The following is a 26266-nucleotide window of genomic DNA, read 5'->3' on the forward strand; positions in this document are numbered from 1 at the left end:
CACTTACACCATTGGTCCAGTGTGGCTGTGCTGTGCTGTGCTGTGCTGTTCTGTGCTGTGCTGTGCTGTGCTGTGTGTGCTGTGCTGTGCTGTGCTGTGCTGTGCTGTGCTGTGCTGTGTGTGCTGTGCTGTGCTGTGTGCTGAGCAGGATGCTTCTGGGTTCCCTAAAACGACAATGGGAAAAGTATGAAAGGCATTGAAGACACATTCTGTCCACTCTTGTGTTCCAGAATTTTGCCAGGAGTTGACCTTGGTAAAGGGGCCCACCACGATTTCATAGGAAAACAAACAGGTGACAAGTTGCATTCCAGCTCCAGAGTACGGCACCAGCAGTAACAGCCCATTGAAATTGCATGTTATAACATGGATGAATCTAGAGATACAGTAAATGATTAAAAGAAAATAGAAGTGAGATGGTGAAATCAAATCTGGCCCTGATGACCCCATTGGGAAGGAAAGATGGGAGAACAATAATACAAGTAGATATGAGTTAGCCTGAAATGGGTTCACCGCCCATCCAATCCTGTGCTCTGGGTTAGTCTGGGGAATAAAAGACTTACTGGAGCGACTCTACCATAGGAACTAGTGCCTACAGGGTCCTGGGCCCTCAAGAATCCACCTCATCCCAGGGATTCTATAAAGACAGACAAGAGGCATTACAGAAAGAAGAAGCCATGGGGAGGGGAGGAGGAGGAGGAGGAGGAGGAGGAGGAGGAGGAGGAGGAGGAGGAGGAGGAGGAGGAGGAGGAAGAGGAGGAGGAGAGGAAGAGGAGGAAGGGGAGGAGGAGGAAGGAGAAGGGAGAAGAGGAGGAGGAGGAAGAGGAGGAGGAGGAGGAGGAGGAGGAGGAGGAGGAGGAGGAGGAGGAGGAGGAGGACAAAAAAAGCCATTATCCCATTGAGTACACTAATTCATTATCTACGTTTGACAGGAAGTTGGGGATCCCAAGAGATGCCTTAGTTCTCAAACTGGAAGAGTAAATAAAAGAAATTTTACAGAACTTGCTTCTAAAGGAACAAGAGAACTATATTAGCAGATTGACAATATTCATGGATTAATTAGGAAATCTGTTAGGCTGTGGTGAGACTTGGAATATTTTAATTTAGATTGACATTCCTCAAGATATAGGTATCAATGGTGTTCAATTGGTAATTGTGAGATTTCTTGGAGCCTCTGAAAGGTGGGTGACTAGCAAGAGCGTACAGTCAAGCAGCACAAAAAATCTGTTTGCAAACCAGAGCTATATATTTGGGAAAGTATTCAGGAATACTTAATATTAAAAAGAGAAGCTGTTATGTGGGTTTGAAACTAGCTTGAAGGAAATCGTCTAACCTGGTTTGGACTGTGGCTAACATTGAGCTGGGAGAGAAGGGTTAGAAAAGTGGAATACAGAGCTAAACAAAGAATTCTCAACTGAGGAATATCGAATAGCTGAGAAGCACCTAAAGAAATATTCAACATCCTTAGTCATCAGGGAAATGCAAGTCAAAACAACCCTGAGATTCCACCTCACACCAGTGAGAATGGCTAAGATAAAAAGTAACTCAGGTGACAGCAGATGCTGTCAAGGATGTGGAGCAAGAGGAACACTCCTCCATTGTTGGTGGGATTACAAAATGGTACAACCATTCTGGAAATCATCTGGAGGTTCCTCAGAAAATTGGACATAGTACTACCTGAGGACACAGCTGTACCACTCCAGGTCATATACCCAAAAGATGCTCCAACATATAATAAGGACACGTGCTCCACTATGTTCACAGCAGCCTTATTTATAATAGAAGCTGGAAAGAACCCAGATGTCCTTCAACAGAGGAATGGATACATTTACACCATGGAGTACTCTTCAGCTATTAAAAACAATTACTTCATAAATTTTTTACGAAAATGGATGGAACTAGAAAATATCATCCTGAGTGAGGTAACCCAGTCACAAAAGAACACGCATGGTATTCACTCACTGGTAAGTAGATATTAGCCCCAAAACTTGGAATACCCAAGATACAATCCACAGACCACATGAAGCTCAAGGAGGAAGACCAAAATGTAGATGCTTCAGTCCTTTATAGAAGGGAGAACGAAATACGAGAGGAAATACAGGAACAAAGAGTGAAGCAGAGACTGAAAGAAAGGTCATCCAGAGACTACCCCATCTGGGGCCCAGTCACTATTGCTGATGCCAAGAATTGCTTGCTGACAGGAGCCTTATATAGCTGTCTCCTGAGACACTCTGCCAGAGTCTGACAAATATAGAGGCAGATGCTCACAGCCAGCCATTGGACTGAGCACAGGGTCTCCAAAGGAGGAGTTAGAGAAAGGACTGGAGGAGCTGAATGTGTTTGCAACCCATAGGAAGAACAACAATGTTAACCAACCCGACCGCCCCCGACCCTGAGCTCCTGAGGGACCGAACCACCAACCAAATAGTACACATGGACATTCCCATGGCTCCAGCCAGCCACATATGTAGCAAAGGATAACCTTGTTGGACATCGATGGGAGAAGAGGCCCTTAGTCCTGTGAATTCCAGTGTAGAGGAATGCTAAGGCACTGAGGTGGGAGTGGGTAGGCAGGTAGAGAAGCACCCTCAGAGAAGCAGGGGAAGGATAGGGGGTTTCCAGAGAGGAGACCAGGAAAGGAGATATCTTTTGAAATGTAAATAAATAAAATATCCAATAAAAAAAGAAAAATGAAGTCATGAGATTTGCAGGTAAGTGGGAGACTATGGTCTCCTTGGCCCGGAAGCCACAATCAATAATTAGGCTACCATGGTGTATGGTTGAGGGGCAGTATCAGAGGTCTGTCTTTGCCTGGACTGGTGGCAAGACAAGCCATGGAGTAGGTGTTCAATATGGATGCTCACTGGGTTCCTGTTTTCTCCAAAGCTCCTCCCCCTTAACAGAGACCATCCTTCTGCTGTGTCTTCAGACCAAAGAAAGTGGCTCTGTGATCTACAGTGAAGGAATCTTGCTTTACCATGGGAGAAGGGGAGGACCTAAGGTCAAAAGGGTTCTAATTATTTCATTGGAAGACTTTGACTAGTCCAGCTTGGTCATACCTGTCCCTCTAAGGGGAGGAGCGGCCTTCTCACTCCAGTTTCTGTGGCTTCCTCTGATCTGATATTCAGATGGCCTGTGTCGATGCTTCTTCTTTGGGTGCATAAGCTTTAGATTTAGCTTGTCTGAGAAAAAAAATGTGATCACATCCATTGACGGTGGAACCTGTACACTGTGGTAGCTTATCCTCAGCCTGCTCGACCATTCTCTGTGTCCTTGTAAGTCTATGGGTTTTTCTTTTTTTTAATTCCATTATCTCCATCTTATACAATGGATGGAGGAAGCAGCTATAAATGTTTGTTCAATCCACTGTACTTGATGCTTTTTGAAACAAAAACTCATTTATGGACAAGAAAAGTATACGACAGAACGTTGCTGTGAGCTGTCTTTGTCCAATGCCTACTTTCAACATGCAAACCATGTGGGCCCCTGGGCTTTCACTTTAGGCAGGACAGCGGTAGACTGCCTGCAAACACATTTGTAGATGTGTCCATCTCCAAGCTCCCTGTGCAAGCTTGGAAAAGGGGAAATAAGAAAAATGGGCCCCAGCCACCCTCCGTTGTCTGTGCCTCTGGGAAGCCAAGGCATCATTCACAGCACGAGTTAAGCCATTTTCACAAAGCTTAGCCCCTGTTATTTTTAGGGCTAGATTACAAAATGGTGCAGCCTACTAAATTATACCATCTCCAAGGCTCTGGGTACTTTGTAACTTTGAAATTTTTTGGAGCTGTACAATAGGGGAATAATATTTCACTTGAAAAGAGAATGGGTGTAATTTCTTGCCATCCTCCATTGACATGAAAGTCCCCTTAACCAATTCAGCTGTCTGAGTTGCATTTGTCTATCCCAAGAGACAGAATGTGGCTGATTTCTGACATCAACTGCGTGTATGATTACAGCACCTGACCTTGCACTCTGGCATGAGCAGAGACAATGAACGGGGAGATGTGAGCAGACAATAACTACTCAGCCGATTCCCTAAGCCCACTGGAATAGTCATACTGAAGGGGGTCCTGAGCTGCTGCCTCCCCTGCTCTCCTCTGTGATAGGAGACCATGGAGAACCTTCTTCTGAGAGCACCCAGGAACCCTTTTCCTCATTCATCATGGACATTCCTTCCTTCATTTAGAATTAGATAAGGTCTACAATATTCCAGTTCCAAAAAAAATTAACCACTATGTAATCAAGATGTACATGGTGAAGAGATTCTGTGGAGTTTAAACATCATGCTTTCTGGTATGTGTTCACTGCTTAGTGATATTTTTACTGGAGAATAGAAAAGTTCCACCTCTCTGAGCCTCACAGTAAGAAGGGAAAGTGTCCAGTAGACTTCATCACTGCTAGTTCATCTCAGGTAGGAAAGAGAAGTAAGGAAAGATACTCATGTCTTACGTCACTGTAAATTAAAATTACAACAGAGTGTCAACATACACCCATTAGAATGTCAAAATCCAAAATAGTGACCCGCCAGATCTTGGCCAGGTTGTGGTGTGATGGGGACGCTCCTTCACAGCTGGTTGGAATGCAAACAATGAATTCACCTTGCAGGACAATCTGTCAGTTCCTTACCAACCAAACACACTCGGATCGTACAATCCAGACCTATGCTCCTTGGCCTTGTCCAAAATGGTTGGAAATTTGTCTTCACACAAAAGCCTGCAACAGGCATTTGTAGAAACTTTATGAAGAATTTCCCAAACTTGGAAGGTACAAAAATACTCTTTAGTTTGTGTATAGATGAACTGTGGTAAATCTAGATAATTGAATATTATTCACCGTGAATAGAAGTTATCAAGCCATGAAAGGATGCAGAAGGATGTCAAATGCACATTACAAAGTGGAGAAGCCAATCTAAGATGTTCGCCAGTCTAAAATGTCAGCATACTTTGATTTTGTTCTATGACATCTTTTGGGAAAATCTAAATCAAAATGCCAGGGCCTGGGGAAGAGAAAAGAAAGAATTGACAGAGTACAGAACGTTTTCAAAGCAGTGAAACTTGTCTTTACAATATTACAGAGGTAGACACACACAATCAGAGGTTTATAGAGACACCTCACCAAGGACGAAACTAATGTATATAGTATGCCTAAGGTATGTGGACTTTTTGGTAAACATAGGGTCATGAATTCTAACATATGAGTCACTCTGGTTCGGAAATGCTGTCATTTGCAGAGGCCTGGGGACATAGAGCTCTGTGATACCTGTTCAGCCTTGTTGTAACCATGAAACTGTAAGAAAACAGCAGAGAGAAGGGGAGAGAGGGAAGGAAGAAGGGAGGGAGGGAAGGAGGGATGGAGGAATAAAGGGAGGGAGGGAGGGATAAAAGAAGGGAGAGAAAGCCAGGGAGAGAATTCTTTGTCACAGCTAAGTAGTGATAAGGTTCTAACCATAGAATGTGACATCCTTTATCTCCTTTACCCTCTCCTAAGAGGTCATCACTGTTCACAATTTTTTTGAAAAGAGATGAATGAATGGGAGGAATGGAAAGAGGAAGGAGGGAGAGAGAAAGGGAGGAGCAATTGAAGGGAGAAATGAAAACGAAGTAGGTATTCAGTTACTTGTGTGTTGCAAGGACATAATGCCTGCTGTGGGTAGCTTAAAAGGATGAAAGGTCTGTTTGGCTCACAGTTTCAAAGGACTCAGTCCTTGAAAGCCTGACTCCTTTGTTATGATAAAGCCAAGGACCATGATGAAGATGTAGCTTTGGGCATGGATGGAAACAGAAAGATGGACAGAGAAGCCAGGACCAAGCATACATTCCCAATTAGACCCATCCCCAACCACCTATCACACCCAAATAATGCTATCAGATGATGAATTCATCAATGAATTAGCATACTGACAGATCAGAGACCTCATTAACCAGTTCCCAAAAGCAGCCAGTCCCTAAGGACAAGAACCTTTCCATTTCATTCCCAACAGTGGGGAAGGAATGAGGCAGCTCATTAACAGAGGGCGGGGTAGCCAGGACAGCGGATAACTGACGACTACTGTGCTTGTTTTCTGTTTTTGGCTAAGAAATGACCACACACACAGTGGATTCAAAGACCACACATTAGAGCCTGGGGACATAGCTGAGCCATAAGCACCTACTTTGAAAACAGAACCTGAGATCAACCCCCAGGCACACAGGTATAAACACCTGGTGTGGCAGCACACACTTAAAATCCCAGCAGTGAGTAAGCAGAGACAGGTGGACCCTTGAGGCTCACTGCCCAGCCAGACCACTCTACCTCAAAAAATAAAGTGGATGGTGTCAAAGAAAAGACAGCCAAAGTTATCCATTCGTATATATGTGTATGCACACACACACACACACTGAACACACACACTGAACACACACACACACACACACACACACACACACACACACTGAACACAAATGTGCACACACATATACACATACACCCTCCAAACATACATCTTGGTTTTCCTCCGTTTCTATGTGCTGAGCGTCTCATGGCATTCATTGTGGACTGTCACCTGATTAACTCAGACAAACCCAAGAGAAGCCTTTGCACAAACTCAAAAGTCAACTAATTAGATAACGATAAACCTAAACCCACCATTCGTTATCACGGAACCTAGCATAATCATTGGAGTAACAGCCAGATTATATTTGAGTGAGAAAGAAAACCACAAGTTCTGCAAACACTCAAGGAGAAGGAGTCACACAAAGCCGGGATTCATGGAGGCCACCCTATGGTATATCCGGGTTCTCTCAACTGGAAAACAAAATGGAGTTCTCGGTACGGATCTTTAGCTGTGTCAGTTCCTTGCCTTACTGAGTCCTTCCCTTCCTGAGCTATAAAATGAGCAGGATAATTAATTTTACCCAGGGTCTGCCTGGGTGAAAAGTTTCCCCTTATCTTAGAGTTTCCCTCTCATGCATACATTAGGGGAAGGAGAGGTAAGAGCTGGTAAATGCTTTGACCAGGTTTTGGCTGATGCTGACACAACCCACAAGAAAGAAAGAAAGAAAGAAAGAAAGAAAGAAAGAAAGAAAGAAAGAAAGAAAGAAAGAAAGAAAGAAAGGAAGGAAGGAAGGAAGGAAGGAAGGAAGAAAGAAAGAAAGAAAGAAAGAAAGTTAGAATTGAACTGGGCTGAAGTTTTAAAACCAACTCATGTGTTTTCATTTCTCCTTTTAGGCAAGTATAGGGGTACGCAATGATCAGTCTTGATTGCCAACTTCATAGGGTTAGGAATGACTGCAGAAGCAGACCTTCCGGTCTGCCTTTGAGGGATTTTCTACATTGTGTTAGTTGGCATGAGAAGCCCTAAGTGTGGATGACATCAGTCCATGGGCTGGGATTCCTGGACGGAGCAGAAAGAACATGAGCTGAACACCAGAATCAGCCTCTCCCTCCCTCTCTCTCTCCCTCCCTCCCTCCCTCTCTCTCTCCCTCCCTCTCTGTTTCTCTCTATGTCTGTCTGTCTCTCTTTCTCCCTCCCTTCTTCTTCCCCTTTTCTCTCCCTCTCCCTCTCCTCTCCTCCTCTCCCTCTTCCTCTCTCCCTCCCTCTCTCTCTCCTTCTTTCTCTCCCTCCCTCTCCCTCTCCCATTTCTGACTGTGGATACACAGTGTCCAGCTAAAGTTGTTTGCTTCCTAAGGTACACTCAGCAACATCATAGATAGAGCATCCAGACAGAAGAGGCTTCTGGAACACTGACCACAGGGAAAAGATAACCCTATTTCCATCTAGAAAGGGGGTACAGGAGACATGATTAGTATTTTGCAACACTGTGCGTCTTGTGTGTAAGACCCTAAGAGGAGAATGCATAGGCCAAACTTAGGGAAAGGAGCTAGATCAGGAACAGGATATCACAGCAAGGTTTCCAAATGTAGCTTTCTGAATAGTGAGCATGCTCAGAACTTAAGCCAGCTAGGGTAGTGCATGTCATGATCCCAACTGCTTCAGATGCTGAGACAGGAGGATTTCTAGTTAGAGACTAGAAAAGTCTTTAGAAAATCAAGATGGGATATAGCTAGAAGGTAGACTGCAAGGGCTTTGCATTCGTTCCCCAGAACAAAATGAGCAACAAAAACTTTTGGGAGATTGAATTTGAAAACACACCCTCTCCAGCCCCACCCTGGACCTTTGGAACCAGGATTCTGCCTCATTAGAAGGAAGCTCGAGAGACCTCAAAGCTCCAGCACCCATCTGCACAGCTGCATTTGGGAACTGCTGCAACAGATGCTGTCTGTCTCGTCACCAATCAACTAAACCTATCAACAACAGCCATAACCTCAAGCCCTATCTGAAGGATGCCCCTTCTGCCCAAGCACAAGAGCACCGACAACCCTGGCCATTATTAGGACATCTTCAGCCAGAACATGAACTTCAGGAAGACTCTATCAGGGATTCTGGTGTTTTGCCGTTGAATGAATGAATGAGTGAATGAATGAATGAATGAATGAGCCCACAAACCTGCTCACAGCCCTAACAACACTTGGAATCCCATGTGGACCGGGCCATCTGTCACAGCACCAACACTTGAAGGAGTTTCTTTCCTTCCCTTTCTTCTCAGGTCCATTACCATGTCTCAACGGGGAGAAGTCAAACTGTTCTGGCCTCCAAAGTAGCTAGCTGGGCCTGAGAGCAGTTCCCCTCCCCGTCAGCACTACCTGGCCCTCTGCCACAGGCACCACTGAGAAGCATAAACTGGACTCTGAAAATCCTTGCAAAAGCCACATTTTTACTGATGACTCTGAAAGATCCCCCACAGGAAGCCCTCACACTGATATGAAAGGAACAAAACACCTCCCCATCCCCCAATCCCATTTCCCTATTGCTCCTCCAGGAACCCTGACACTGAGCCTTGGCCTCCATTTTCTCCCAGCATCCCATTCTGACCTCCTGCCCCTTCACCAACCCCCTAGCCTTCCTGATCTTTTCTTCACTCCCAGACAATAGATCTCCATTCTTTAATCACATTGACTTTGTAGTGTTCAGAGCATGAAATCGGAGGGACCTCAGCACTCTCTTCTTTTCTCATCTGATCTGGGTGCACCCCGGGCACTGTAAGCAAACAAGAGAGATGTTTATGCATAGGAACTTGGCGGGTGAAAATCCAGGCACTGTAGTCCTTGAGACAGACTCCCTATCATAGGCTGGCTCCTTCTGGAAAGAAGATTCTCTTTCTATTGCCTCCCTCTTACCCTGCATGTGCTATTGTCTGTGTGTACCACGGTGTGTTTCCTCCTCCAAGTAGATGATAGAACCTTCATAGAAAGAACTCTGTCTTTTTGTGCCTTTGGGGTTCCCTCTGCAGCCAACCACCATGTTTGCAAATTAGATGTAGATTAATCACCGGTCCCTTCCAAAAGAGTGTCAGGTAACACTTCTGAAGTTTTTCCCCAGAAAGACTATATCTGAGCAATAAAGAGGCAACCTCTGAATGTGGTCTCTGAACACAAGGACAACCATTTATGTAAACATGTGCTAGGATGCTAGGAATCATCGTCCAAAGGCGAACTTGATCCTAAAGTAAAGTAAACCACGGGCAGTCTGCACGGACCAGCCAGCTGCTTCTGACCCTGCACAAGGAATGGCTTGTGAAAGCTCAGCTTTGACAGAGGACAAGGCTCGGTCATTGTCCACACCTACCCAGCCCTCGTGTGAGAAGTGCATCGGGCTATTGGGACAGACATGTAGCCATTGGGCCCTGCTGTTGACGGACAGACCCCGGCTACAGGGGATTGTGCCAGCAGAGTGCAGATTCAGGAAGCCTGCCTTTTCTCTCCAGCCACACAAAATACCTGATAAAGATACATAGGGTGTGAAGGAAGAAGAGAAGGAAGAGGAGGAGGAGGAGGAGGGGGAAATAAGAGGAGGAGGGGGTAGAGAAGAAGAACAGTCACAGTCAAGAAAAAGGTCAGTGAGAACTGATGAAACTTCTGCGCAAATCTATCTTCACCTCACCCGGACACAAAGCCACCCCCCGCCACCAAGGAAGCTAGCTGTACTGTTTAAGACACAAGCGTCCCAGCATCTTGCGGGCCACCAAGAGCAGAGAGCTGCAAGAACCCTCGGCTCCTCTGAACCCTGTCAAGTGCAGCTCACACAGCAAAATTAGTTGTAAAGGAGAGAGAGAGTTCACTCGTGGGCATCTCTAATGGGCAATTACCTCTTCCTTGCTTCCATTCCTTTCCTGTTCTCCCCCGTGCTAAGGAATAGCGGGCAATCCAGGATATAGGGGAGACTGCAGTTTTATTTAGTCTGCCTAAGAAGTCCCCTTTTATGCAATTCTGAGGCGTATATAATTACAGGTGCAGTTAATGTGCTTAAGAGCTTAGGGGAAGCAATTGCATATGAAAGATAACTTCCTAACCGACAGCTTTATTACAGTTGGGGTGGCAGCTCCAGGCTGCGGAATGGTGCACACCTCTGCCTGCCCGCATCCTTCCTTCCGCTGCTCAGCTCTGGAATGATGCTGCCGACTGTAGAAATACTGAGCTGGGGGTTCAGCTAGCCACGCCTCCCAAGAGTCACAGGGAGCAGAACAAGTCTTCAAGGCTCTCGGAGTTGACCCAGGTACAAAAGCCCAGCAAAGGGCCCTCAAGAAGGCCAGGAAAGAAGGTTCAAAAATTAATCCAAAAGCTGACAGTGAGAAACAAGGCAATTTTAACAGGAAGAGATTGGAGAAGCAGCATGGAGCAGGTTGGATGAGCTTGTAGAACTGCAGGCTGATCAGTGCCCTACTCAAGCTCTCCTTTGTGGGGACCAGGGACACACCGTTCTTGCTTTAGAACAATGTCATCTCTTCATAAGCTTAGACTACCAACAATCAAAGGAGGACATTTCCTACCAAAAGCCACTGAAATATATGGGAGAAGGATAGATAGATAGATAGATAGATAGATAGATAGATAGATAGATAGATAGATAGATAGATGCATATATACATACATACATACATATATAGATGCATAGATATGAGAGAGAGAGGAGAGAGAGAGAGAGAGAGAGGAGAGAGAGAGAGAGAGAGAGAGAGAGAGAGGAGAGCGAGAGAGAGAGAGAGAGAGAGAGAGAGAGAGAGATCACTTAGTAGAATCCAACATGGAAGGATCTCCAACCCAGGAAATGAAGGGTGAGAGAAATGTATAAAAAAAAAACCAACTAGTAAGCACTCAAATCTTGAGCCTGAGCTCAAGCTTTCCCTCTCCCTCTCCCCCTCCCCCTCTCCCTCTCCCTTCTCTGTGTCTCAGTGTGGCTTTTCTATCTCTCTAATTCTGCATTTTTGTGTTTGTCTCTCCATCTCTATGTGCAACACACACACACACACACACACACACACACACACACACATCTGCTGCCACAAGTACATAGCTAGGAGAAGAAAAAAGTTAGTGAGAGCGACATCCGGACAGACATACACAGACAGGCAGGTACACAGAGGAAGTCTTGACCCAAGTGGGCTTTGGCCCTTTAAAGACGTCTCAGCCCTCTGAGACGGCTGGGTTTGGCTTTGGGTTTAGTTTGAGGTCAGAGCAGGCGCATTTTTGTGAATGTAAGCACAATTAGTGATATCATCTCTTGGTACTTACTACATGTTCTTGCTAAAATGGGACCAAGAACACCCTGTCCCTGTCCGAACAGGTTGTTGTTAATGGTCTGGAAAAAGCAGCAGGCCAAAACCTGGGCTGAATGGGGTAGTTTATAGCCTGTATTTTCTGATGCTTTCTTAGAAACATCCTCTAGCTTTCTGGAGAAGCCCAAAGAGAATCTACTCTGTGACTTTATTTATCTTTCATTTAACTTGTTCCTCTCCTATCTAAGGCTATTGACACGCATTCTAGCTGGATCTCATTAATCCTACCTTTTGATACCCTAGCTGCGCTGTTTAGCTCCTAAAATTAGTATTGTTAATTAAACATTATGGGGGGGCGGGGCTTGAACAACATCGTCTGTCATGTTTAACTCACTGCTACAGAAACAGCAATAAAGAATGGCTTTTAGATCTTCTATGGAACTTAGAGCTTTCACTACAGTGTCACCCCCTAATCCAAACTGGCTGTCTTATCACTCAGAAAGTCTGAAAGGGTGGCCTCACTGCAGACTCAGCTGTCCGTAAGCGGCCTTCCTAGAAGTTCTCCATAGTTCTTCTGCTTATATGTCAGTCAAATCCTAGGCACGGGGGACTGGGAATGTAGCATGCCCTGCATGAGCCACCTGGGTTCCAGGTTCCATCCCTAGCACTGCATAGACAAACGTAGAACGGTTGTCTATGAGAACATGGCCATGAGGATTGGCCAGTGGGAGTAAGGGCAGCCGAAGTGGAATGTGGCAAGTTATGTCATAGAGTTATTGACAGGGATAGAGGCAAAATAGCTTAGAGGGTTGATACCTGCCCAGCTCTAATGCTTTAAGGATTATTAGAAGTATAAAGGTTTTGTTTCCTTTATTTGGGAATGGAATGGTCAAAGGTGGGGTAGAAACCCCCAAGTAATTTTTACTACAGGACTCACAGTCAACATTGGGCCTCTGTGGTGGCTTTGAACTACATTCTGCAGCTTTTCCTCATCTCTATAGCTCTAGGCTCGGGTTAGCTAGACACCTTTGGCCTAAGATTTGCACGTATTAAGTGGAAAGTGGTCCTGATGCTGGCTGCTCACTGCTCCGTTGTCCCACCTTGTTGCAGCAGAACAACGCCCACATGCCTAGCCTCTCCATTTCCTGTCAGATATGCTCAGTGCCTCTGGTCCTGGGCTGAGAGCCACTCCATGGCCCCCTCATGTGGAGCAGCCACATGAGAGTCAACACCAGTGTTCCTGCCGGCCACCCACAGTGAGGAGTTGGAGCCAGCGGGAGCCAAGACAAGCTAAAAGTTTATTCTTGAAGGTTCCCACCATCCTTGTAGATCACAGTTCATCTCACAGGTTGATTTTTCTCTTTGCTTTTCTTTCCAACAAGCAGTCTAGATGGTCCTTAGTAAACTCAGGCCCAACAACAGATGCTGAGAAACAGCCTGCACGGGTTGTCTCCACTAGCACCCATAGCAGCAGCACCCAAACCGGCAGTAGGACCCCTTACATCAGTCTCTGAATGATGCCTTCCAGAGCATTACGTACTGGGTTTCTCACTCCTTTTACAGAGTACAGAGCAGGAGCAACATGTTAACACCAACAAGGCCTGTATTTCCTCAAAACTCTTTGCAACTCCTAGCTCTTTGATCTAGCACCTCTCTTAAAAATGTCACTGTATATGACAGCTAATATTTGTTTCAGCATTTTGTTCAGCTACAGAAATTCAGAGAAAGGAAGAAGTATGTTAACATGTTGCCATATATGATAGTAAATAGGTTATCAGCTACAGAAGGATATTATGTAGCAATAGGTAGATATATAGATAGATGACAGATGTAGATAGATAGATAGATAGATAGATAGATAGATAGATAGATAATATGTGGATAGATGATAGATACATGCCTATATATGTAGATAGAACATAGATGATAGATGATTAAAAAGAGAGATAATAGATGACATAGATGTTAAATTGGTAAAAAGTAGAAGATAGATACATGATAAACAGATGATGGATGATACATAAATGACAATATATAGATATGACTATATAGGTAGATTAATAGATTATTGAAGTTTATAAAATAGACAATAGATGGTAGATTGATTAGTTTATATATACATAGTTTCAAAAATAATTATAAAACATCCCCATCATGCTTCCTGTAGGTAAAGCAATCAGTCTACAAAGTTGTAGGCAACAATGAGACCCTCATGATTATAAACCTCTACAACTCAGACCTCATTAGCACAGTACGAGATGAACCCAGCTTCTAATCTTCCTACTTTCCCAAATGACATTGTCACAAATGTTTTGACTAAAGTTCTTATTATTTCTAGTTTTAAAAACAGATACTGAGAGATATGCAAAATGTTTTCTTACTAGTATTTAGGTGTTTCTCGTCTGGCTTTTATCTCTCTGACCAAATACCTGCCGTGAACAACCTAAGCAGGGTAAACCAGTATGAGAAGTTTCAAGTCTGTGGTCATCTGGATGCAGAGCAGTCACAATGGGCAGCACCCATCGCAGTGGGGAAGCACACGGCAGTGCAGATCACAGTGGGAAGCACACAGCAGTGCACATCACAGTGGGGAGCACACAGCAGTGCACATCACAGTGGGATGCTCATTGCAGCACACATCACAGTGCCCAGAAAGCATACAGACAGGAAGAGGAAGTTACATCCCTGTGATCTACTTTCATCAACCATGCCTACGTCCTCCTCCTCCTTCTCCTTAGTTGTCTATAATGCCATTAAACTGTGACATTAATCTGTTAACAACATCAGGGCCCTCATGATCCCATCACCTTTCAATGTTGGATCCACTAGCTGAGGGGGCATTTCCTATGCAAACTCTTATAGGTGTCTTAATTTCAAAAGTCATGTTTAACATGGGTACGCAGTGAGGGCAGAGGATTATGAATGCAAGTTTACCTTGAGCGACCTAACAAATTTGAATACAGCCTTAGCAAGACTCCGTCTCAAAAATAAAAATGTAAATGAAAAAGAACATGCTTAAGAAAGTCAAGTAAAATATATAGATAAAAATATGATTGTATTTGAGGTGATTCTTTTGAATCTTACATATTGATAGTAGTACATTTTAAATAAATTAGATTATTATGGGACAAGTACATGGACTAGTGTCTGTTTGGGAAATTAAGTGGATATTAAGGACATGTTCAGCATAAGGACATTCTTCATGTTGTACTTTATCAAACAGAATCCCAATGTACTCATTTTTGTCTAATAGGCTTGATTCACACAAGGCTAAATAGTATTCACGTAGATTGCTCTACCTCCTAAATCCTCAATGTTTTTTGCAGACTGGCTCCTAAGTTACCAGAAGAGGTGTCACCTGGTCGCCCTTCTGGTGAGGCAATAAAGATGATGACCATGATAACAGGTTTATTTTAGATTACACTTCCAAGTCACATGATCAATCAGTAAGGAAAGTCATGGTAAGAACTGAAGCAGAAATCCTGGAAGAACACTGCTTACCAGTTTTATCATTGGCTCACGCTCAATTATCTCAGATAGCCCAGGCACACCTGCCTAAGGATTGTGCCACCCACGGTGGGCTGGGCCCTCCCACAACAACCGACAACCAAGACAAAAATCCCTCACAGGAAAGAAGAGGAAAGGAGTTTAAGAAGTAGCACTTGTCTCTTTCTGATGGTGACAGAATCTTTCTCTCTCTCCACAAAGATGACATCCACATAACTACTGGAGTTCATAATTGAACTTGGTACGTTTGAAAGTTAGAATCTTAAAAAACAGTACTGTTCATGGCAACAACAGAAAATATGTAGGTTTACAGCTAGTTAAAGAGGTGAAGGATCTGCAGACTGAAAGTGGTACAACAAAGAATTTAGAGAAAATGTAAATGAGCAGAAAGACAGCCCATGTTCATGGACTGGAAGAGCTAACATTATACCAGTGCGTACACTACCCAAAGCAGTCTACAGATCCAGCACAATCCCTCTCAAAATCCAATGTCACTTAACCCCAAAGTAGAAAATGTACTTAACTGTGCCTCTGACTATAAAAGACCCCAGTCAAAGCAAACGAGGGAAAAAGAAGAAAACTGAAGCACTCAACTCCCTGCTGACAGAGGTATTAGAGCCAAATATCATGATACAGACATAAAAAACCATGTCAGCCAGGGAAACAAGAGATAAAAAGAAACTGTGAGAAATCAAAGACATTTTAAAATTATCTAGAGTTTTATGAGATGAAAAATGGGGAGGGGTGTGGTGGTACATATATGTAATCCAATCCAAGCTCTTGGGAGCTGGAGGCAGGAAATCAGGTATTTAAGGCTAGCCTCAGCTATATATGTCTAGGGCCAGCACAGACTACATTAGAAAAATGAAATGGAAAAATAAGAAAAATCCAGACAGAAAATGAAAGGGGGTACAGGAAATATTTCCAGAATTGAAGACAGATCAGATTCCTCAACAGGAATCACTTCAGATGCCAGATGTAATAAATAAAATAAACAGAGACTTTAGACAGTCACAAAAACCTGTAAAATCAAAAACACGAGACACTGTTTCTATGTGAACATCAGCAAAGCAGAGACGCCCACACCAGACATGACAAGCCAAGGAGCAACAGATTTTCCAACAGTACCATCAGAAGCAGAAAACAATGGGAAATAATGGCAAACTGTTACAAAGGAGCTAAAAGTCATCTTAAACACACACACACACACACACACACACGCACGCACACACACACACACGCACACACACACACACACACACACACACACACGGGGGGGAGGGGGAAAGAGGGAGAGAGAGAGAGAGAGAGAGAGAGAGAGAGAGAGAGAGAGAGAGAGAGAGAGAGAGTCAGTCCCAGCATATGCATAAAGGCTGTGTGGGTGTGGTTGTCCATCTGTAATTCCACCCGTAGAAGGAGAGGCCAGAGAATTGGACAAGCCATCTGTCAAGAAAAGCCAAGGCCAGCTCTGGGTTTGATTGAGAGACCTGCCTCAAGATTAGAAAGAAAAACAATGGAGAAGGATGCCTGACATGAAGCTTGGGCCACATATGTGCATACTCACTCATACATATGTCCCCATGCACACATATCACACACACACACACACACACACACACACACACACACACACACATCAAAAAAGGGCGGAAGTGAACATTAGTATCCTAAATCATCAGAGAAATGGTTGAGGTTAAAATGCCGCAAGTCATTAGTCAGAGATAATTCCTACTCAGAAAGTATGTATGGTTGGTGCTTGATACTAATATGAGATGATTCACACATGTTGGCAACTTGAGGATGGGGGTACACAGCTTCCAACAAGACTGAGTTACAGAGCAGAGGAAACTGAACTAAGTTAACCAGCAACGTAGAAAACAGGAAGGCTGAAGTGCAGACAGGACTTCTTACAAGAATCAGAGTAAATACATATTTTCCAGGTTAAAAACAGAGCCAGAAGGGGTTGGAGATTTAGCTCAGTGGTAGAGCGCTTGCCTAGGAAGTGCAAGGCCCTGGGTTCAGTCCCCAACTCCGAAAAAAAAAGAACCAAAAAAAAAAAAAAAAACAGAGCCAGATTTGCTTTTTTGACGTATGTATGTATGTATGTATGGCAGGCATTACAAGTGCATATGCCTGTATGCTTGCCAATATGCACACTCATGTGCACACACAGCCATGTACACACACACACACACACACACACACACACACACACACACACACACCCATGTGCACATATGCAGAAGTCAGAGAAGGGCACTGGGAGTCTTCTATCACTCTCCTTCTGTCCCCTTATTTTTTGAGACAGGATCTCTCGCTAAGCCAGAAGCTCACTGCTTCAGTGGTGATCAGCAAGTTCCTGGGATCTACATCCGCTAGGTCTGCGGTTACACATGTGCATGTCCATGCCCGGTTTCTATGTGGGTACTGGAAATTTGAATTCATGTCCTCTTGCTCTCACAGAAAAGCTCTCCCACCTCTGAACTATCCCTTCAGCTCCTCAAAATGCTTTAAAAAAAAAAAAACAAAAACTGGTTGTATAATGCTTTTGTAATAAATATATTTAACATGTGTAGTTACATAAATACTATAAATAAAGGAATCAAGATGAGAGAAACACCCAAAATGAAAACCAAAGAAAGGTTGCCCTGGGTACATGTTAGGAGACAAAACAAATGTTTAAGAACAATCTTGAAGCAGGGGAAACGTTCAGTGCTTGGTAACAAAAGGAAGGACCATCTGGAAGACATTAGTCTTTAAAACGTACATTTATTTAATAAAGTAGCCTCAAAATATATAAAAATCATTGGAATTGCAAGGACAAATGGACTAATTCAAAAATGTTATGCAAGATTCAAGCACATAACTATGAGCATTTGAAGAACTAAGTAGAATTTAAAAAAGAAAGAAAGAAAAGACGTCAAAGATTCTTACAGAAGAATTCGAAACAGCAACCCAATAGATGTATACTGATATATCCTGAATTCTCTAATTAGGAAAAGCGCACAGTTTCAAATACACAGAAACCACTTTTTTAAGCATTCAGAGAAATGGGCAGCATGACCAGGACATGGTGCAGAAGGATTTGAAAGCTCTCCACTGGCTCTCAGCAGCATCTGTGGGACTTTTATTAGCAGCATCGTGTTCTGTTCAAGACCAAGGCGCCTAATCAGAGACAAGGCATGAGAGAGCTGAAGAGGCTCGGCAGAGCGAAAAGGGTACTTGAAAGCCAATGCAGGCACTCCTGCGATCCAAGCCAGTGCCCGCAGGCTCCTATAGGGTATGTTGTTGTTCTTTCAATGGGCTAAGATGAGAATTTGTCTACACTTTAGGTCAAGACCATACACTAGGGGACGAGTGGCCTCAAGGGCACCCTTCACTAAAGTAGGCATCAGGGAAGGGGACAAAAATTTGCAGAAGCCACACACAGAATCCAAGAAACCGTAGCTCGAGTCACAGTGTCCTTGGGAGCAGAGCCATTTTCTACATTTCTCAGGGAACACGCAGGCTCTCAACCATTTTCCTGGCACACCTGTCCCATTCTCTTCTGGCTTCACCCAAGCTTCCTCCCACACCTCCAGATCTCTATTCCACAGTGGCAGCTGGCTCTAACTGCCGCCATTTTGACTTTCTGGGAAAGAACCAAGTCATGCAAAACCCACATGGCCAAACAGCTTGCAGCCATGATCCCCAGAACTCACCATCTAAGTCCATGAGAAGTGTCAGAATCCAGTCATTTCATGGCCATCCCCAGTGAAAATGAGGTAGGCAAGGGAACCACGGGAAACCTCCCCTCATATGCTGGGCAGCACAAGTCACTACACTCAGTTCCCAAGAGGATAGTAGGAACGGAATTTGCAAGAACAAGACACGGAGGTTGGCCAGTCAGAAGTATTCAGTGAAGGAACGATGATCAGTTTGCTATTCAGTCAACAAGCATGGAATGTATAGATGTCATGCGTCAGGAAGAAACCCAGGGAAGAAGTCAGAACAGTAAGCTGGAGTGCATCCTGGGGGAGAGCTATGCTTCTACTCCAGGAAACATAAAGAACCATGCTGCTGGGAGCTCTGATCACTTCCAAGAGACCTATACTTGCATCATCCTTGAAGGACCCACCCATGGCTTTCAGGATGCCCAGTGTTTTGGCCTTAGCTTTCTCGTTACCTCTGGGAAAAGCCATTTTCTCTTAGAAAACGATTTGCAGGGGAAAAGCTAGAAATCTGTATTCCGCTGTGCTTATTTTTAACAAGTTTACAAACTACCTGACCAGCTTGAACCTGTGCAGTAGGGAGGCTGGGGCTTACCAATCCACACAGCCAGAAGTAGGCAAAGTCAAGGTGCCTGCAACATGCCAGGCTTCTACTGCCAGAACCGTTTGTTCTGCACACACCTCTACTGCTGGACTTGGGCAGCACCCTTTCCTCTGCCTACACTAAGAACACCATGGACATGTTCGTCCTGATTTACTACGTTTCTACAAAGAATAAAATCCTACTTCCTGGGGAGAAAGCAGGACAGTGAGAGGGCCTAGGTTCCTGCACAGACTTGGTGAAGAAGGGAATCTTCCATTCCTTCCAACTCCCAGTCTCCTGTGAGGAACAGAAAACCCACAGCCCAGCCAGTGAAACTCCCCAGGCACAGTCCCAGTTCACCTGCTTTTAATTAGCCTTGTCAATGGCCATGAGTTATTTTTTAAGGTCAACGTCAGAAAAACAAAGCCAGCAGAAAACTCAAGTCAAATATCTTTTTCTTGAAAGGATGGGAGGGCGCTCAGGGCCAGCCCTGTGGTAGGGACTCAAGATGAGAGTTTTGGTTCCCCTTATCCCTTCTCCACTGAGAAATGAGTTAGTTTTGGAGGTATCTCTTCACAAAGCTGGCCAAAGTCTAGCTTCCTGGGGCGTGGACTGTTGGACCAAGGCAGAGTCCATGTGGCTTGTTTGTAAACCAGGCATCTTTGATTGGGTGGGAGATGTTAGGAATTCCCTTGGGAAGAAGAAGTACTAGAGGCTCTGTGCATATCCACTGGGCCATGGGGCAGCCAGCCATAGCAGGAAATCTGATCTCACTCAGTCCTCTGAAATCCTTCCAGAAGGTTCCAGAAAAATCAGCAGAAGGGCTGCCTCTGGCATGGCTGCCCCATAGCTAATCCTGCCTAGAGACCCTGAAGTCAGCCATGGGAAACCTCAGAGGTAAAACTTTCCCGCCTTTCTAGAAGGAATATCTCTGCACAGTGGGTGTTTCTGAGTATGACATTTTCCTATTGTTCTGTCCCTGGGGTTTGTCATCCTATAGTCTCTTTTCCCATGATGCAAATGGATCAAACTCAATACAGTGTTCATCAAATTGAGGTCCATTGCTCTTAGTAATTTATTTTCTTCTAGGGATAGTCAACACATGTCTTGTCAATCACCAATCACCTTTCAATACAAATTCCCCAGGGCTCTGTCCTGCTGAGGTTCTGCTCAGGACACTGATTGGGCATGGAGCCTGCTTCCCAGTCCATACTGTAAGAACTTTAACACCATACAGTTCCTGATTCTAAAGATTAAATAAGAAAATGTAACTGTCTGGGCATACTGCAACCCCAATTATTCCAGGCAAGGAAGTGTGGACATGTGGTAAAAACTATCGGGTGACTAGATGAGGATCTGCAATGGCCTCTGAGGATCCCCTAGGAGATGTCCATCAGTCAGAAAGTGGATCACAATTACCTTACAGAGAAGAAAACCACAGGACACTTCCCCAGTCAAGGAATCAACATTGATCTAAGAGAAGCTGTTATTTGATTTCCCTCTTTGCAGTTTCAGGGACTCCGTCCACCATGTCTGAAAACATTAAATGGAAAAACTCCAGAAATAAGCAGTTCCCTGAGGTCTGCATGCTGCTGTGGTTTGAATTGAAGCTCCCCTAGGCTTGTGTGTTTGAACACTTACTCCCCACTTGGTGCTACTATCTAGAGAGGTTGTAGAACCTTTAACTAAAGGATGTAGGTCCCTGGGTTGGGTCCTCTGGGTTACAGCCTGACCCGGTTCCTGTCTTACCAATCCGTTTTCTGATCCACCAAAGCGCAAGCAGCCAGCTGTTGTTTTTGAAACAAAATCCCAAACGCCTGATTTACCAAATGAAGATTCAGGGTCCAGATGCTAGGATAAAAGCCTGCTAGCTCAGAGAGGCAGAGAAAGCACCCAGCCGACCTTCCTACTCCACTGACGTCCCAGAAGGAAAAGGCTTCTTCTTCTCCACACGGTCTTAAATATCATTCAACTCAAAGACCCTCCCTCCTTTCTCTCTCTCGAGTTTCCTTATATTCACTCTCCTTCAGCTGGTTGCTTGCTCCATCTCTTGATCTATTGTTGATTTTATCTCTTGTTTACAGAAAGCTCTTAGGTTAATGGTGTATGCTAGGGTTGAGTCACACCACAACAAGAAACAGGTTTTTCCAGTGCACAATCTCAGGGTTCAAAACATATTCCAACCTCACACTTCCACTGCCCAAGACATAAGACTCCGTAATGAAACCATAGACTATACAGACAATGCTGTGTTATTTCAAGCACCTCATGGTAGCTGGAAGCAGACATTGTGACATCAGCAGCGATGGGAAGATGAGTGCCGTGCTTCTGAGAAACAGTTCTGAGAAGAGAACACTTCTAAAGAGAGCACCCCTGCTAAAATCTTATGGCCAGAATTTGTAAAATAGAGACAAGATAGTATGAAAATATTACACAAAATAGTTGACTCATGTGCCTTAAAAATGTCAGAATGACAGAACAAACATAAAGGAGTGAAATAGAAAATAGGGCCCAGAAATAAGCCATTAATATAAAGCCAACTGATTTTTGACAAAGACTCTGAAACTATCCAATGGGGAAAAAGTGATTTCTTTACAACACATGGTCCTGGGAAAATTGGACATCCACATGCATCAGAATGGAACTGGACCCTTACCTACCACAGCAGCTAAGTCTGTCCAAGGGGATCAAAGACCTAAACTTAAGAACCTTGTGAATTCTTCGAGGAAAACGGGGGAGCATCTTTCCACTGTGGATATGGACACAGCCATGATTTATTGGCTATGACATTAAAAGACAAGCAAGTCAAGAAAACATTAATAATAAAAAATTTAGACTCTTGTGCACTAACTTCCAACAGGAGGGAGAGGTGCCTGGCAAGTGTCGCATCTGCTAAGGGATCAGCGCCCATCCGTGGGGAGGACTGCCATTCTATCCCATTGCTCCAGATGATATGCAAAATCTGTTGTCAGTCAACAAACGAAGGTGGAATAAACCAAGAGTGGGCCAAGGACATGGGTAGACGTTTCTCCAAAGAAGATAAATGTATGACCATGCACCACATGAAACAGACGGGTCAACGGGGCAACACGAGCCGTAGCCACAAGCTTCACATACATCAGAAGGACTCGACTTAAAGGATGGAAAGTAAGAAGCTCTAGTGAGGAGGTGGAGAAAAGATAATTCTCCAGCTTTGACGGTGAGAATGTAGAATGATTCCGCTGCTGTGTGTACAGCACTTCAGTGTGTCCTTAAATCGTAACCGCGACATTACCTCATAAACTGGAGATTCCGTTCTTGGTGTCTACCCCAAGGAACTGATAACAGGATCCAAACAGATACTTACGTGCTGCTGTCCATTGTATCTTGGTCCACAACAGCCAACGGATGGGAGAGGCCCACGAGTCCACTGACAAATGAGTAGTTATACAAAAATGTGGTATGTGTAATATTCCGATGGAATATTATTCAGCCCTAAAAAGGGTGATGATGGGTGAGATGGCTCAGCAAGTAACAACTCTTAAATCTGATGACATGGGTTAGACAGAGCCCCAGGAACCATGTGGTAGAAGGAGAAAACAAATGATTACAAGTTGTCTTCTGACATCCACATACACACCATGGCACATGCATGAACATAAATACTCGCACACACACAGTCACACACACACACGCACACGCACACACACACATGCATGCACACATGCACACAAAGTCAATTAATTGTTAATTAACTAATGTTGACATTTTTAATGTATGATACACAGTACAGTGTGAACCTTGAGGACATGATGGGATGCAAAGTAAAGCAGGCACCCAAGGACACACAGCACATTGTCCCCAGGGTCTTCACTATGAGGCACCCCTGAGCATGTCCACACGGATAAGGAGCAGCAGGAGTCTCGTCGGAGCCACAGGCAGTCATTGCTTCCTGGACGTAGAGAGTTTCCAGTTGGGATGCTAGAAGGTTCTGAAAACAGAGAGTGTCAAGGACTATGTGGAGCTGAGTTCACACCTTTAAAGGGGATTAAAATGCTGAGTTCTGTGTTATGTGTATTTTGCCACAATAAAAAAAAATCAGTCACTAAAATGACAGATGTAGACACGAAAGTTAATAGAAAGCTGACAGCAAAGGACAAAGAGATCGCCATAGAAACAAAGCAAACAGTGGAGAGGAGAGGGGGAAGAGAAGGGGCTTAGGATGAGAGTTGAGGAGGAAGAGAAGGGGCTTAGGATGAGAGTGACAACGTTTAGTATTTGTATTAATCGTAGCTTTCCAGAAAGCTTGAGTCAAAGGTTCATATATATTTAAGTATGCATATGATTATGTGTATAGCTAATGTTGTTATAATTTATATATGTGAGGGGAGGTTTAGTAAGAGAAGTTGTTCTTGAAACTACAAACCACAAGATGCCACCTGCAGACTGGAGACCCAGGAAGGCCCCTGGTGTGACTCAGTCTGAATCCAAAGTCCTGAGAACCTACAGGCCTTCCAGACCAGTGGGGGAAGATGGCTGCTCCATCTCAGGAAGTAAGAAGTAATTAGCCCTTCCCCCACCTCTTTGTTCTTTCTGGCCCTAGACAGTTGGAGCGATGCCCGCCGGCTCTTTATGTGAACCCAAATACCAGACTCTTCTGGAGACATTCTCACCGGCAAGGGGTGTAAATGATGTCTTATCAGCTATCTGGATATCACTTAGCCTGGTCAACTTGACACATAAAGTTAACCTTTGCAATATGAAAATAATAATAATTTCAAGGGGTGCTGTGAGGGTGGGTTTCTGATCAAACCAACCATTCATTCAGTTGAAGGATATAAACTTCCTTATCAAAAAAAAATACCTACCAAATATCCAGTGTATCACATATAAATGGACTCTCACCGAGGCCTTAATGACATCCAGTAACCATGAAGCAAGGTTAGCCTGGACCTGAGAGACCAGAGACGGACTGTGATTAATATGATTAATATGATTAATATGATTAATGTTGGGGAATCATGGTTGAGGGGGAAGACACCCGGGTTCCACAGCTGATGTACAGTGAGTGGCACAGTCCATAGATGGTCAGTGCTGAAACTAACAAAGGACTGTAATGTCTCGGAGCTTCTATGACGCACAAGAAGGCAAGGGCACAAACATTTGGAGGACAGAACATCTCAGTAAATTGTTCAACTAACGATTAAAATAGATCTTGGGCAATGAGTAGAATTTCAACAAGCCAGGCTGGAAAGCAATGTGGATACAGAGGCCTTCTGAGCAAAAACCAGAAGCAAGTCTGGGGCCCTAATGAATCAAAGAGGGCGGGGGACCTGCCTTAGAGGGAAACAGGCAACGGGTAACAGGGGGTTTGGGGTGAGGGATAAGGGTAAGCCCTGCTGTTCTAGCTGGCTGGTGTGCAGGAAGGAGCTAGTAAGCCAGCTATCAGGCTCGTGGGGATTTTCAGTATCCTGCCGTGACTTGTCCTGCGCATGCATGCGTGTTTGATAACTGAGAAGTCAGGGCCACTCAGTGTGTAGGGGTTGCTGAGGCAAACACACATGTGGGGGTTCTTGGAAGGAAGCAGCAACCAATCTCTATCCTGACAGTACTCAGAAGCTGTGGAGGAAGGGAGGCGCTCTTCAGTAACTAAATGGAGAGCCGTGAGGAGGGTGGACAGCCAACCCGGAAGCAATCCATCTTACAACTGGGTATGAGAAACAGCACTGAACTCCTGGTGCCTGCAATGCCAGGTAGAGAGACCGGCTGGTTCTCAGAGAAGAAATCAGCCACCCTACAGAAAGATCGCTCACCAGCCCCTTGCCATCAGTGAAGATCTGATATTATTACTGGATTCTGATTTTAGATATTTCATAAGTTGGGGGAGGGGTGGCTGTCTTCCCTTCCAGGCAGGGACCCACATGTCTTCTTCCTTGACAGGATTCAGCACACTGAAAGTACCCAGAGTGCCAAGACCCTGGGGAATGTCTTAGAATCTGGGCAGACAGTTCAAAACCTCAGTGTGACGAAGCCATGGTCACCACAGATCCCGCAACCTCTTCATAAGCTTTTCATCTGTCAGCTCAGTTCTCGCAGTTAAAAATGAAAAGATTGTAGATAACTAATGAGTCACACTGCTCTGTTGGGCCGGATTAGGCATTTTTAAGCGCCTGTCTTCACAAGCAGAAGATAGGCAGACCCTCATCGGCGGCGGCGATCCTGACTTTGTGGTAATTAATGGGAAATTTTCAAATTGTCCTGAGCCTCTATCTCAAGTGATTTATACAATGGACCTTCGGAGTGGCTGTTGTAATCTATCACACCCATAATGAAGGAATTTAAGTGTGTTTGTTGCCAGCTTATAGAGAAAATGGCAGGCTGGTGACAATAAAACGTTTTTGCCTCTTGGTTCCTTCATGGTTCTAACAGTCTGTTCAGAGTAACAGGACGGAACTTCTCCTATGAGGGAAGAGTGGGTTGTGTTGTTTTGTTGTTTTGTTTTGTTTCCCCTTGGGTGCAGACTGGCTGTTCATGATTTATGGCAGTGTTTCATTACAGACTGCTGTAAGGAAAACCATTGCTTATCCAGGAGGTAGGGCGCATGTACTCATAAATGTTCAGGAATGAGACGGTGTGTGTACAGGGATGATAGAATGCTGTTTGGTTTTTCCCCTCCCCAGTTTCCTTATAACAAAAGGATGCTTCAACAATTGAGACTTAGGAAAATAGCTTGGAAAAGGGAGAGTCATTCACACTAGTCCATGTGCGTCTTTGTTACGTGCCAAGACACACAGGGGGGATCACGATTCATCCCACCTCTGCAGGATGCGGGAGACATCTGTCAGAGCAGAGCAGAGTTCTTGCAGAAGCAGAATGTTCCTATAGTTTTCGGTTGCCTTAAG

At 44.4% G+C, this 26266-nt stretch overlaps 1 long non-coding RNA gene across 3 annotated transcripts in view; it reads left to right on the forward strand.

Annotated features, from left to right (window-relative positions):
* Positions 1 to 26266, forward strand: part of LOC148006940 (uncharacterized) — a 56653-nt gene that overhangs the window by 17407 nt on the left and 12980 nt on the right. For 2 of the 3 annotated variants that reach the window (XR_015649197.1, XR_015649196.1), the window contains one exon: positions 231 to 412. The exons of the other annotated variant lie outside the window; for it this stretch is intronic. This is a non-coding gene — a long non-coding RNA (uncharacterized LOC148006940). Of the gene's footprint in view, positions 1 to 230; positions 413 to 26266 lie in introns of those variants that run through there. 3 annotated transcript variants of the gene reach the window in all.

Source organism: Rattus norvegicus, chromosome 1 (genome assembly GCF_021556685.1).
Source record: "Rattus norvegicus strain SHRSP/BbbUtx chromosome 1, alternate assembly SHRSP_T2T, whole genome shotgun sequence".
In the NCBI taxonomy this organism is placed as follows: Eukaryota; Metazoa; Chordata; class Mammalia; order Rodentia; family Muridae; genus Rattus; species Rattus norvegicus.